The following is a 13,633-nucleotide window of genomic DNA, read 5'->3' as shown; positions in this document are numbered from 1 at the left end:
ACTAGGCAATGCTGAGCTGACGTGGAGCTAGGGCGTACACTTTGGGCCCCTCAGAAAACACACACTGAGCACGAATCTGCTGCATTTAAGCCCCGGATCGCCTGCTTCTCGTGACTCAGCACTAACGATCCCGCTGAAATAACTAGTCGGCCCACCTGATCTCACAGAGGTAAAAGCCAACTGAGCACCATAGCCAGACCCAGGGAATCAGGAGTGACGTGGGACTAGCGGCGCAGAATCTCCGGCTATCGCTCCCACCAGGGCTCACAACAGAGGTCCCTTGCACCAGCTACCAGGGGAGTTGCTACCTGAGGGCAAACAAATTCGCTGGGGGTCCTCAGCCCCAAGCCCTACAAACTTAGGGTAAGGGAGGCAAACAGAAAGGGTGTGCCCAGGCATCCATGAAAACAGGGCTCCCAGGAGCAGCAGACCCGGCGTGTAGCCAGTATTGTGGTAAGTGTCACAGGTGAGTGGGGCCTGGATTGAGGAACCACAAGAGAAGGACCTAGGCACTCAGGACTGGAGACCCGCACAGTCTGGGAAGAAGAGCTGAGGCACAGTGATTGGTTCCCACGTATCAAGAGGAGAAGCCTGGCTCAGTGGGCATAGCTCCACCTACTGGAAGAGAAGTTAATCGAGCTCTATGACTGCATTTATTATTGTTATTATTATTTTTTAACGATTATTATTAGTATTTTTTTTATTTTATTCTCACTTTTTGTAGTTGATGTTGTTGTTGTTCTTTAACTTTCTTATTAATGGTTTCAATTTTTTAATTGTTTTTATTATATTATTATTACTATTATTTTTTAAACTTCAATTTCCATTTTTTATTATCATTATCATTTTTTTTGTTTGTTTTAAATTTTAATTTTTTCGTTTTTCTTTCTTTCTTTTCACTTTTTTCTTTTGTCTTTTCATTTCTTTTCAATTCTCTTATTCCCCCTTTCTTGAATTCTACCTGCCTACACTCACTCTCTTTAATGATTTCTTCCCTTCCCTTCTAATACCTCTCCTCCCAAGCATCAAATAAATTTATAAGAGTAAACAATAACTCAGCAGTCAAACAGAACAAGAAGTATCATGATCATAAAAAAGCAAGGAAGAAAAGGAGTACAAATAATGAAAGACAGCCTAAATATTCAGGAGGACCTGGAGTCATCAGAAAAATGGCCATATAAAGAACTCAAGGAACACCTTAGACAGATGGAAAGGAACCTTAAAGATCACATTGAAAATCAATTACATAAACAGATAAAAGAAGAAGTTAAGCATCTTTATCAGGAGATAGAGATTATAAAAAAAATCAAACAATAATTCTAGAAATGAAGGAAACGATAAACCTAATTAAAAACTCAATCGAGAGTATCACTAACAGAGTGGAGCAAGTAGAAGCCAGAACGTCAGATAATGAAGACAAAATATATCATCTTGAAAAGAGTCTAGCCAACTCAGATAGGCTGGTAAAAAAATCACGAGAAAAACATCCAAGAGATTTGGGATAACATAAAAAAAACAAACTTACGAGTCATCGGGATAGAGGAAGGCACAGAGATTCATGCCAAGGGAATGAGTAACTTGCTGAATGAAATAATTACAGAAAACTTTCCAGAAATAAAAAAGGAAACAGATATACAAATTGTAGATGCATACAGGACACCGAGCACACAAAATCACAGTAGACCAACGCCAAGACACATTGTTATGAAGCTATCCAATATACAGAACAAAGAGAAAATATTAAAAGCTACAAGAGAAAAGAGGCAGATTACATGCAGGGGTAAACCAATAAGTTTAACAACGGATTTTTCATCACAGACGTTGAAAGAGAGAAGATCCTGGAACAACGTATTTCAAACACTGAAAGACAATGGATGCCAACCAAGAATTCTGTATCCACCAAAATTAAGCTTCAGATACGACAACGAAATAAAAATCTTTCATGATGAACAAAAGCTAAATGAATTTGTAGCCAGAAAACCAGCATTGCAAAGCATCTTGAGCAAAACTCTACACGAGGAAGAAATGAAAAACAATAACCAAAACCATGAGCGGGAAGTGCCTCGGTAAAGACAGAGGATGGGGGGAAAGCTAACCATGGAGAAACAAACTAAATAAGAAAAAAAAGAGATAAATAATCAAACATGGCAGGAAGTACAAACCATATATCAATAGTAACTCTAAACGTTAATGGCTTAAACTCTCCAATAAAGCGATATAGGCTGGTATCATGGATTAAAAAAACAAATCCAACAATATGCTGCCTCCAGGAGACACATCTGATTGCAAAAGACATACACAGGCTCAATGTAAAAGGTTGGGAAAAAATATACCACGCACACGGTCCTCGTAAGCAAGCAGGTGTGGCCATCCTCATATCGAATAAAATCGACTTCAAGACTAAGTTAATCAAAAGGGATAAGGAACGACATTATATACTGTTAAAAGGAACCATTCTCCAATAAGTCATAACAATTATCAATATTTATGCACCAAATAATGGTGCTTGACATTCATAAAACAAATTCTCCTCAAGGTCAAGAATCAAATAGACCACAACACAATAATTATGGGTGACTTCAACACACCTCTCTCACCATTGGACAGATCTTCCAAACAAAAGTTGAATAAAGAAGCTATTGACCTCAATACCACAATCAATAACCTAGACTTAACTGACATATATAGAATATATCAACCATCATCAAATGGATATACTTTTTTCTCAGCAGCACATGGAACCTTCTCAAAAATCGATCATATATTATGCCATAGGGCAACCCTCAGTAAATATAAAGGGGTTGAGATAATACCATGCACTTTATCAGATCATAATGGAATGAAACTGGAAATCAATGATAAAAGAAGGAAGGAAAAATCCTACATCACCTGGAAAATGAACAATGCGTTACTTAATGATCAATGGGTTACAGAAGACATAAAGGAGAAAATCAAAAAATTCTTAGAGATAAATGAAAATACAGACACAACATATCGGAATCTATGGGACACAATGAAAGCAGTTTTAAGAGGGAAATTCATCGCCTGGTGGTCATTCCTCAAAAAAAGGAAAAACCAACAAATAAATGAGCTCACACTTCATCTCAAAGCCCTAGAAAATGAAGAGCAAAACAATAGCAAATGTAGCAGAAGGCAAGAATTAATTAAAATCAGAGCAGAAATCAATGAAATTGAAACAAAGGAAACTATTGAAAAAATTAACAAAACTAAAAGTTGGTTCTTAGAAAAAATAAATAAGATCGACAGACCCCTAGCCATACTAAAGAAGAAAAGAAGAGAGAGAACGCAAATTACTAACATACGGGATGAAAAAGGCAATATTACAACAGACGCTTCAGAAATACAGAAAATAATTAGATTAATTTGAAAACCTATATTCCAATAAAATAGAAGAAAGTGAAGACATCGATAAATTCCTTAAGTCATATGATTTGCCCAGACTGAGTCAGGAGGAAACTCACAACTTAAACAGACTAATATCAATAGATGAAACAGAAGAAGCAATCAAAAGACTTCCAACCAAGAAAAGCCCAGGACCGGATGGGTATACAGCGGAGTTCTACAAAATCTTTAAAGAAGAATTAATACCAATACTTTTCAAGTTATTTCAGGAAATAGAAAAAGAGGGAACTCTTCCAAATTCATTCTATGAGGCCAACATCACCCTGATTCCGAAACCAGACAAAGACACCTCAAAGAAAGAAAACTATAGACCAATATATCTAATGAACCTAGATGCAAAAATCCTCAATAAAATTCTGGCGAATCGGATACAAAGGCACATCAAAAAAATTATGCACCATGATCAAGTAGGATTCATCCCTGGGATGCAAGGATGGTTCAATATACGGAAATCAATAAATGTTATTCACCACATCAATAGACTTAAAGATAAGAACCATATGATCATCTCGATAGATGCAGAAAAAGCATTTGACAAAGTACAGCATCCCTTTATGTTCAAAACATTAGAAAAACTAGGGATAACAGGAACTTACCTCAACATTGTAAAAGCTATCTATGCTAAGCCTCAGGCTAGCATCATTCTGAATGGAGAAAAATTGAAGGAATTCCCTCTAAAATCTGGAACAAGACAGGGATGCCCCCTATCACCACTTCTATTCAATATAGTTCTCAAAATACTGGCCAGAGCAATTAGACAGATGAAAGAAATTAAAGGCATAAAAATAGGAAAAGAAGAACTTAAATTATCACTATTTGCAGATGACATGATTCTATACCTAGAAGACCCAAAAGGGTCTACAAAAAAAAAAAAAGTACTAGAACTAATAAATGAATTCAGCAAAGAGGCAGGATATAAAATCAACACACATAAATCAAAGACATTTCTGTATATCAGTGACAAAACTTCTGAAAAGGAAATGAGGAAAAACACTCCATTCACAATATCCTAAAAAAAATAAAATAAAATACTTGGGAATCAACCTAACAAAAGAGGTGAAAGACCTATACAATGAAAACTACAGAACCCTAAAGAGAGAAATAGAAGAGGATCTTAGAAGATGGAAAAATATACCTTGTTCATGGATAGGCAGAACTAACATCATCAAAATGGTGATATTACCAAAAGTTCTCTATAGGTTTAATGCAATGCCAAACAAAATCCCAATGGCATTTCTTGTAGAAATAGATAAAGCAATCGTGAAATTCATAAGGAAAAATAAAAGACCCAGAATAGCAAAAACAATTCTAAGCAGGAAGTGTGAATCAGGTGGTATAGCGATACCAGATTTCAAATTATATTACAGAGCAATAGTAATAAAAACAGCATGGTACTGGTACCAGGAAAGGCGGGTGGACCAATGGTATAGAATAGAGGACACAGAGACTAATCCACAAAGCTACAACTATCTTATATTTGATAAAGGAGCTAAAAACATGCAATGGAGAAAGGATAGCATCTTCAACCAATGGTGTTGGGAAAACTGGAAATCCATATGCAACAAAATGAAACTGAATCCCCTCCTCTAGCCATGCACAAAAGTCAACTCAACGTGGATCAAGGAGCTTGATATCAAATCAGAGACTCTGTGTCTGATAGAAGAAAAAGTTGGCTCTGATCTACAGATTGTGGGGACGGGCTCAAAATTCCTTAATAGGACACCCATTGCACAAGAGTTAATAACAAGAATCAACAAATGGGACTTTCTTACACTGAAAATTTTTTTCTCAGCAAGAGAAACAATAAGAGAGGTAAATAGGGAGCCTACATCCTGGGAACAAATTTTTACTCCTCACACTTCAGATAGAGCCCTAATATCCAGAGTATACAAAGAACTCAAAAAATTAGACAATAAGAAAACAAACAACCCAATCTACAAATAGGCCAAGGACATGAACAAACACTTCACAGAGGAGGACATACAATCAATCAACAAGTACATGAAAAAATGCTCACCATCTCTAGCAGTCAAGGAAATGCAAATCAAAACCATCCTAAGATACCACCTCACCCCAGTAAGATTGGCAGCCACGATGAAGTCAAACAACAATGAGTGCTGGCGAGGATGTGGGGAAAAGGGTACTCTTGTACACTGCTGGTGGGACTGCAAACGGGTGCGGCCAACTTGGAAAGCAGTATGGAGATTCCTGGGAAAGCTGGGAATGGAACCACCATTTGACCCAGCTATTGCCCTTCTCGGACTATTTCCTGAAGACCTTAAAAGAGCACACTACACGGATACTGCCACATCGATGTTCATAGCAGCACAATTCACAATTGCTAGACTGTGGAATCAACCCAGATGCCCTTCAATAGATGAATGGATTAAAAAATGTGCAATTATACACCATAGAGTATTACGCAGCACTAAAAAATGACAAAATCACGGAATTTGCATGAAATGGATGGCACTAGAGCAGATTATGCTTAGTGAAGCTAGCCAATCCCTACAAAACAAATACCAAATGTCTTCTTTGATATAATGAGAGCAACTAAGAACAGAACAGGGAAGAAGAGCAGGAAGAAAAGATTAACATTAAACAGAGACATGAGGCAGGAGGGAAAGGGAGAAAAAAAGGGAAATCACATGGAAATGGAGGGAGACCCTCATTGTTATACAAAATTACATATAAGAGGTCATGAGGGGAATGGGATAACAAATATGGAGGGAAATGAATTACAGTAGATGGGGTAGAGAGAGAAGATGTGAGGGAAGGGGAGGGGGGATAGTAGGGGATAGGAAAGGTAGCAGAATACAACAGTTACTAATAGGGCATTATGTAAAATGGTGGATGTGTAACCGACGTGATTCTGCAGTCTGCATTTGGGGTAAAATTGGGAGTTAATAACCCACTTGAATCTAATGTATGAAATATGATATGTCAAGAGCTTTGTAATGTTGTGAAAAACCAATAAAAATTACTAACCAAAAAAAAAAAAAAAGAATGCTGCATAGTCTCATTTCTAGGGCTCTCCTGAAGGCATATTCATTCATCAACCAATATTTATCTGATAGATAAAAGGGTTCTGGACTTGTTGTGATGTAATGGGTAAACAAATTTCTAGACTTTTGAGATTACCTTATTTATAAATCATCTTTGTCTGCAATTTGCAACTTCAATGATTGACATTCAACTTGGGGCCAGAGGAGTAGACTTTGGGCAAAATGTATATTGTTTTAGAGGAACCATGGACACTTCATGATCCTCTTTTTCTTAAATGGCTTGCAGAACATTATATGAAGTTTTATCCACATCAAAATCCATAGACTTTACCTATAATCTTTAAGGAAAGTCAGCCGGGTAGTAGAAAAAAAAATTTGACCTATTTATAACTTCAAAAACCTGCTTACTCTTGAAAATCAAATTATATATTCTGGGGCAGGGACTGAAGTTTCTTTCATTTTATTTTCCCTTTCTTTCTCTTAATTAGGCTAATATTCTTCCAGTACTTAAGAATGGCTGGTAAGAAAATCATAGATACTGAAACTTCTCTGGATACCTGGTATCATTGATTTGCTAATGTCAGCCCAAATTTATTTATTTATGAGAGTAGTTTTTATAAATTTTGTCAATCATTGTTAAACCCAACCATTATTAAAAATTAAGTAAATCATGTAAAAATCAGGAATAATTAATACTCAAAATTCATCACTTTCTAATTATTTTTACCAAACTGTGATCCCAGGTTCTGAGATGATGTATACCTGCTTAAATTTGGGAATTAATATATATTAATTAATATATGCATTTAGAATTAATATACACATTTCCACAAAATTGCTAGAATTTGTAATGAGATGCCATCAAATCTGTAGATAAATTAGGGGAGAATTAACATCTTCATAATATTCAATCTTCTCATCTGTGTGCAGTGGATTCTGCCATGAGACTGGGACCCATTCCAGCAGAAGCATCATAGCACCTGGCAGGATGGAGGTGAGGACAATGGCAGCCAGGAGAGCAGGTGCTGGAAAGGGAGGATTCATAGTTCCATAAAAGAAACTTCAGTCCCTGCCCCAGAATATATCATTTGATTTTCAAGAGTAAGCAGGTTTTTGAAGTTATCCATAGTTCCTTGGAGAGGGGACATCCAACAAGAAAGTGAACGAGGGGCCAGTTGTCACTGGGCTGCTTGGGTGTGGGGTCAAAATGAACATGGCAGTACTCACATGAATCTGAGAAAGGGCACTGAAGGAAAGCACAGACAGTTCTCTGATCCTTATGGCGCTGAAGGTTGCTGGATCTGATGAGGACAGGAGGGCTGATCTCCATGGACTGACAGTTCTGGGATGCATGAGAGGACTTGTTTGCCATGGTGAAGGAAGTAAAGGATGCTTTTTGGTGTTGTTCTTGGTGTTGGAGTGCTTTGGGGCAGAGCTGCTCTGGGCTGCTGCTGAAGTACATGTTTGAGCATCAACTACTGGCATGGGAGGCTTATCCCATTCTGTCAGCTGCTTAGCAGCCAAGTTAAACTCGATGCAGGAAATCAGAAATATTGCTATTTTGTCTTCCAGCATTCATTCAGCACAGCTTACATCCATTCTCTGGATCACAGTCAGAACATCATCCTTAACAGATAGAAGGCAGTCATTATCTGCTACTTTTTTGTTTTTCACTTCAAAGGCATAAAGTGCTTTGCACTGAGGTGGGGGCTGAGACAATGGTTTAATAATCTGCACTAAGTTGGTTGGAAAAAAAGCCATGGATCCCATTGACTTACCCTGTGGAGCCAGTTTTTATCAACATGTTGTCAATAAATGATGATGTCACATTTGCTGAACTTAAAGTCTCCAGGCTCCTTTCCTTCATAGTAATGTAATGCTTGAGGACATGGTAACAGGTATACGCCTCACTGGGGCCTCCAGGCTTGCACTAGAGGCTGCTATCCACACTGGGAACTCTCTAGATCTTTTGCACTACAATTAGCCATAGTGCTGCCCTGAACCCTTAATGCATTTGTGCAGTTGGTCCCAATGCCCCCACCGGCTAGGTTTCCAAGGCCTCTCTGCTTGATGCCATCCAGAAGCCTGACCATCAAGATGTTATCTGGATGTTCATCACAGGAGCCAACAAGAGCCCTTCAGTATGAACAACTGAGGGAACCTATGATCCCAGAAAACATCCTTTGCAAAACCTGTGCTGCAAGGCAAGACTTTTGTAGAAGAACCCAGGCATTCTAGACACACAGGACATTCCAAAAGATCCAAGAAGGCAGGTTCATTCATCTTGATATACTTCACTGAGAAAAGGCTTCAGAAATATTCATAGTTGTGTGCAGCTCTTTAAATGATTTATGTAACATCCATTTCAGACTTTGCTCTTGCACCTTGGCTCTTCCTCCTTGTTCTTGGTCCCCCGGTGGTGGCAATGGCCAATGCAGATTCCACCCAGCCTTTCCTGCTGCTTTCTATTTATCTGAAGGAGGTGTGGTGTCCCCTGGAGACTCCTTTCTGCTGTCCCTCTCTCTGCACAGACACATTACACAGGTGTCAGTGCCTCCCACTTGACCAGCCTTAAATGTTCTTTTTTAAATCAGCAGAATGCTTGATGGGTTAGAAACCAATATGTGAGAGATGGAATAGTCCAAATTTCAATCCTGGCTTGAATAGTTTTGTGACTGTGTGACTTTAGAAAAGTGGCCTAACTTCTCTGCTTTCTTTTTTCTGGTGGTAGTAATAGTCCCTGTCGTAGGGAACCTCAGGAACTACAGACAAAGCTCCAATGCAGAGTGTCAGGATACACTATCTGGGCATGACAGCACTTATTACCCTGAGTTTAATAATGTATGAAACAAGAGAAGTAATGACAGTGACTTGTGGAGATGGTCAGCTGAAAGTGCAGAGGTAGCAAACATCTTCACATTTTCTGTGAAGCAGCTGGAGGAAACCAAGGTAGATGGGGCCTGGATGCTTGACACTGGTGACATATTCACACCTCTCCCTCTTTCCTTGCAGAATATCCCCCAGGGCCTGTCCATCTACAGCTTTGAGCTGGAGCAGTCCCTCTTGTTGCATACCCTGCAGGAGATGCTGGCTAACAAGGTAGAGAAGCTGGAAGGGGCAAGAAACTTTAGACTGGAGTATTTAGTGTGCTCAGCTGCTATGGGATGGTGGCTCTTACAGGTATTGGAAATCGTGTTTGTGGAGGTAAGTCAATGACTTTCATTTGTGATTCCCTTGGGGTTGACCTTCTGCTTTACCCAGCACCCCATCATATCTTGAACTTGAAAACAGAAATTCAAGTGCAATGTGATCTGTATGGCTGCCTGTTGTGCTCATGGAAACAGCCTTTCTTGGGCATCTGTGTGTCTCCCTGCATCTTCAGAGCTCTGACTGTTCCTGTTTTGACCAGTTGTTTTGTGAATAGCTCTTTGTTATTGACCATTATTGTCAAATCCCTTTAACTGTGTGGCTATGTTCTAACCTGTTGTTTGGTGAGTAAAATTTCATGGCACTTTTTACATATTTTAGGTAATGAAATCATGGTGATCTGGCTTTAGTGAATTGTAAATTTGCAAATAGCTGATCATTTTCTTTTGAAAATTAAGACTTTTATTTCTGTCTTCAAATGCAGTTATTTTCCTTCAAAAAATCTATATGGTGATTTTAATTATTTTCCCTGTGACAAATTCTTACTGACTGGGTAGTACCAATTGTAACCAACTCATACAGTTTAAAGTTAAGCAGAAGGGTAAATGGTCACCTTTTGTGGTCTTCTCTATAATTTTTAGGGGAATTGTAGTGCTGCACTGTTGTGTAGTTTAATAAACACAAGTACTTCCAGGAATAGAACCAAAATTTTTCTTTGTCATTAATGATCTCTGTATAGTTTTTATGGTTGAATCATTATTCTTTTTGGAATGAGTAAAGAGATTATTAATACATGGTTTCAAAAAAATGAGTGATTAATTGTGTTTGTAACATATAGTTTTGCACCATCCATGAGCAAATCCTGTATCTCTATAGTTTAAAAACTTTTAGTGTCACAGCTTAGAACTTTAATCAGGCTGTGTATGAATTCTAAATTAAATTTTAACATACGTAATTTGATGAAAACCTACCATAGGAAAGAGATGCATTTCATGGAGCTGGATCTTACTTTCAGCTGCTAGTAAAACACTGTCAAATAATTCAAGGGAAAAGTGTCTAAAATTTTAGGGGGGAGAAAGATTCTTATTTAAGAAGCAGTTTTGATAATACCAAGGAGTGATATTCAAAATATTGTACAACTGCATTGGCATAAGTACCAATGAATCAGAGTGGCTTTCAGTTACAGTGCTGAGGTTGGGGTAATCTGAGTGATTTGTGGGAGGTCCTGGAGGACCCTTGGGGTGGTCCAGTGATGTTTACCAATAGAGAGAGTTTTTTTCCACTATAACAATCATTTTAATCATGAGAGTGTTTACTGGTTGTATTTGATCCATGGATGCTGCTGGGATTCATAGGAATCATCTTTTGGACTCCCTGGATGCTCATAGCATCTCTCCTTGAGTTTTCTGATTTCTCCTTTAAACTCTTTATGGTACTATGATGGTGAATCCTTTTGTCAAGCAAATTGACATGTCTCAGTTAATAAATTATACACAATAGTTTCTTTGGAATTAAGATTCCCATTTCCTAGGGTAACATGTCAAAAAGGAAATATTAATCTTTTTATTTGGTGGGGGGGGGTATAAGGGATTGAACTCAAGGGCACTTGACAACTGAGCCACATCCTTAGCCCTAGTTTGTACTTTATTTAGTGACAGGGTCTCACTGCACACCTCGCTTAGCACCTCACTTTTTGCTGAAGCTGTCTTTGAACTTATGATCCTCCTATCTCAGCCTCCCGAGCTACTGGGATTCTAGGTGTGCACAACCACACTCAGTTCACCAGTTTCCAATTAAAGGATGCTACTGATTCCCTAAAACACAATGCTTGCATCTTACAAAGAAATTTTTTTTGTACTAGAATTTTTGCAGGAAATGATATTACAAGTTGTGAGTAAGTGTACAAATAGCTGTTCCTGAACTCTCAAATGTTCAGGAAGCACATGGGGTACTGCATCTGTCATCATCATCTCTGGTGATCTGGGGAATGATGATGTGAATGGTGCAAAACTTTCTCACATTTAAATAAGTGGTAAGACCAGGTGCCCATGTCACAGAGTGGAAAGTCAAAGGTAATTGACCAAGACTTAACTTTTTTTAGCTGGGTATGGTTTCGTATCTTAGTAGTATTTGATATGCTATTATAGTTTCTATACCATTTGAAAATCCTATAATCCTTCAATGAAAAAATGATTTTTAAGAATCCTCACTTTTTTTCTTTCTACTAAGAAATGGGAAAAGGAGAGTGGATAAGAATGGAACAGCATTGATGTCTGTTTTCTTTGTCCCTTTAATAATGGGAATAACTCTTTTATAGTGAATATTATGATGATGATGATGATGATGATGATGATGATGATGACAGTGTTATTGACCTCCATGTTCAGATGATGAAAAGGCTCAGGAAGTTTACTTGAAAGTAGGTACCTTGATACAGATGCTGTAGATGCAAACAAGCTACTCTCATTTCATGACTTTTACATCCAAACAGAAACAGCTCTGACAAGTAAAGTGGAATCTGCAGCTTTACTTTATGGCTAACTGCTTCTATTTTGTATGGAACTGAAGACAATTGGTTTGAGTCCTAGAAGTGTTGCTTTTTAGTTGTATGCCTTGACCAGTAATCTCTCTGAAACTCATTATGATTTCTGTTGCTATAATTGAATATCACCCTTAGTAAATTATAGAGAAAAGACATTTTATTTAGTTCATGGCTTTGGAAGTTCAAGAGCATGGTGCTGGCATCTGGTGAGGCCTACTGGGTCATGAGGTGGCAGAGGGCAGCAGCACATGGTGTTGTAACTTAATGGATCTGGAAGGGCCCACACATTTTTTTCTTTTTCTTTCTTTCTTTATTTATTTCTTTGAGACAGGGACTCACTAAATTGCTGGCCTTAAACTTGTAATACTTCTGCCTTAGCCTCCTAAGTGGCTACTAGGCTTACAGGTGTGTGACACCATGTCCAGCTGATAATTTGTACATGTATGTACACTGAGAAATATTCACCATGAACTAATTAACATATTTGTAACCTCACATAATTACATTTGTTAAAAAGTTTCTAAATTTTCATACCCATGGAACTAGACAAGTGTTTTAGTTTACATTGGCCATAGAAATAGAATTGGTCTAATCATACATGGTGGCATAATGCCTTTGAACTTTAGAGGCATTTAGGAAACCAAAGACTACTAGTGAATGATTTCCTTCAAACATTAGATTTGGCTTATCAAAAATTCAAGCATAACTAGGAACAAAAACTATATTAGATGTCTTTTATTTACATCAAGCAGTGAACTCTATCTTAACAATAAAATAATTCACCTTCAGGAGCTAAAGCCACTTCAAAGCGTCACATCTTATGTATATTTATTTTTTGCTGTATATTTATAATGACCCATTACTTAGAAATTTTTACATCCTATAAGAAGTCAAAAGAACATCTGAAAAACTATTTTGAAGATTTAAATAAGTAGTCGTCGAGAAAAACAGACATGAAAACCAATTCAAGTTTCAAGTTCCTTTTTTTAAGAAATATTACATATGCTATACTTTTTAAAAACAACATGTCACAACTGATTTGTGCCCATGGTAGCAACTCTTCTAAAATCACTTTTGAAATAGACTATAGAAATAATTCAGATTACTTCTATAGTAAGTGTCAATAGGCTGCAGATGTAGCTCAGTGGTAGAGAGCTTGCCTAGCATGGAGAAGGCCTTGGAGTTTAACTCCCAACACTGCAACAAAAGGAAAGGGAAGGAAGGGAGAAAGATGGAAGGAAGGAAGTAAAAAGGGAGAAGACAGGAGGGGAGGGAAAGAAATGAGTTGTTACAATAAAAGGGTAAGTGGTACAAATGTATGATGTACTAGCTCTTTAAATTATTTTACAAAGTTTTAGAATTTTAGTTACATCAAACTGGTTGACATTATGACTGAATGGAAGCACATAAAAAGTTCTGCCTTGGCCTGGCTGAAACTAAACTAAAGGGTGGGTGTCAAGGAGAGGAGTCCTCTCTGGCTCAATTGGGACAGACTGGAACCTGCACTGCTTCAGGA

The sequence above is a fragment of the Spermophilus citellus genome, assembly GCF_964194105.1.
Source record: "Spermophilus citellus genome assembly, chromosome: 6".
In the NCBI taxonomy this organism is placed as follows: domain Eukaryota; kingdom Metazoa; phylum Chordata; class Mammalia; order Rodentia; family Sciuridae; genus Spermophilus; species Spermophilus citellus.
This window is presented reverse-complemented; position numbering follows the sequence as displayed.